Below are 2,373 nucleotides of genomic sequence, written 5' to 3'. Positions count from 1 at the left end.
TGGTGTAAAGAATTGTATCATTATTTGGAGAAAGGTAATGTAATCAAAAGGCCTATACTAACAACATAAATGGTGACTTTATTTCAGGATATTAATGTTTGTTTGAAGACGTATCTACATGAAGGAACAGAAAATTACCTGACTTACTAAAGGTGAATATAATGTTTTGTTGACGTTTTATTTTTACTGTCCTGTACTATCAATTATTAACAACATGCTATAGATGATGCTGTAGTTTACATGATAGAGTTTAGTCAAATTTAATGTGTATATATTAGGCCTATATAGGCCTTAAGTAATATTGAAATTGTAATGTAGGCTAAAAGCTGTTTTGAGAACTAAAAAAAAATGTTTTTTTGATTAAAAAAGAAGTAACTGCTGTCTGTCATTAGCTACATATATGTATATTACTCCTATTTCAATACAGTAATAAAGGGATGTAATACATTTAATAGCGGTTTCTATAATATGCACTCTATATACTGTATAAGTTTACCATTAGTATTCTTTTTAAAGATTTTGTTTTGTTATGTCTTTCAGCAAGAGTGAACTCCGAAAAATGTTAGTACAAGTCACAGTGATTCAATATCTCAAAATAGATTTGTTCAACGTCATAATTCATACTACTTTAGCTTGGTACCATCGGACAAGAAAAGGCATGGTTATGGACAGTTGCTGCTGCAATATCACTAAGAATGCTGGTTTATGCACATCTGTAACACAAATGGCTCTTGAATATTATTTTATATAATAAACTCTTGTATTAGGACTACATTACGAAAAAAATGCTTATTTAAACCGGACTATAAAGCAGCCTTGAATTGAGGCACAGTATGTTTAGCAGTAAGACATTAGCAAAACGATTATAAATGAAGGGGTACTGTATGCTAGTAAATGAGACCCTAGGGAAGTAATGTCCCTACCGATGTTTGTTGGTGTTATAAATTAAAGAAATTATGGTTTGTATATGAACTCATAGTGTAGTCTGCAGAAGTTGATTAAAGCCATTTTTACCAAGTGGAACTGGGACCATTGAAAACTAAAATTTGGAATTGGGGCCAGTTAAAGTTGAAGACCAGTTGAATTGTCCAAAAACACACAACACCCACATTTTTTTTTAATAGAATACACAGATTGTCTATATTATAAAATCGTTCAATTTATATACACTTTCTATACAATTGTATAGAATTTCTATTCGCATATTTAATGTATTTTTATAGGTTTTTTCTATAAAATGTTTATAGATTTATAAGTGGTTTTTATAAAATTGTTTATAGATTTCTATAGTTTTTTAAAGGTTTTTTATATAAAATTTTCATAGACATTTTATAGATTTTTAATAGAATTTTCACCCACTTTTTTTTTTTATAGAATACACAGATTTTCTATATAAAATCGTTCAATTTATATACACTTTTTATACAATTGTATAGAATTTCTATTCGCATATTTAATGTATTTTTATAGGTTTTTTCTATAAAATGTTTATAGATTTATAAGTGGTTTTTATAAAATTGTTTATAGATTTTCTATAGTTTTTTAAGGTTTTTTTATATAAAATTTTTATAGACGTTCTATAGATTTTTAATAGAATTTTCATAGTGTTTTATATAATTTTTATAGATTTGTAAGTCTTTTAATATAGTTTTAATATATTTTTTATAGAGTTTTTATAAATTTTTTATAGTTTTTTATATAATTTTAATAGATTTTTAATATAGTTTTAATAGATTTTGAATATAGTTTTAATAGATTTGTAATAGAGTTTTAATAGATTTTTAATATAGTTTTAATAGCTTTTTAATAGACTTTTTATAGTGGGCTTCTATAGTTATTTCTATAGAATTTTCTATTCTATGCTTTCACTCATTTGTAATAGAGTTTTAATAGATTTTTAATATAGTTTTAATAGCTTTTTAATAGACTTTTTATAGTGGGCTTCTATAGTTATTTCTATAGAATTTTCTATAGATTTTCTAAACAATTATGCTATAGACATTCTATAGTTTTTTTTTGATAGAATTCTATAAAAAAATTTTGTATGGGTTATTTCTGCTTTAATGATTTTCCTTAATTTCTCCTTTATAAGACTGAATTAGATGCTACTTGTTTGAAGGAAGAAATGTTTTTTGTGGACATATACCATTTAATATGATTAGACGATAAAATAAGAATATTCTCGACTCAGCCCATACAAAAAAATTCTATAGAATTCTATCAAAAAAAAACTATAGAATGTCTATAGCATAATTGTTTAGAAAATCTATAGAAAATTCTATAGAAATAACTATAGAAGCCCACTATAAAAAATATATAAAAAAAACTATAAAAAATTTATAAAAACTCTATAAAAAATATATTAAAACTATA

General features: G+C 24.4%; 1 long non-coding RNA gene across 1 annotated transcript; it reads left to right on the top strand.

Annotated features, from left to right (window-relative positions):
* The first annotated feature begins 95 nt into the window (after positions 1 to 95).
* LOC117109675 lies at positions 96 to 650 on the top strand. Its single transcript, XR_004445572.1, has 2 exons — positions 96 to 152; positions 541 to 650. It is a non-coding gene; the product is annotated as an uncharacterized LOC117109675 (long non-coding RNA).
* The last annotated feature ends 1,723 nt before the right edge of the window (positions 651 to 2,373 follow it).

Source organism: Anneissia japonica, unplaced genomic scaffold, assembly GCF_011630105.1.
Source record: "Anneissia japonica isolate Jap-2015-1 unplaced genomic scaffold, ASM1163010v1 scaffold66090_len2373_cov87, whole genome shotgun sequence".
NCBI classification, from domain to species: domain Eukaryota; kingdom Metazoa; phylum Echinodermata; class Crinoidea; order Comatulida; family Comatulidae; genus Anneissia; species Anneissia japonica.
This window is presented reverse-complemented; position numbering and strand designations above follow the sequence as displayed.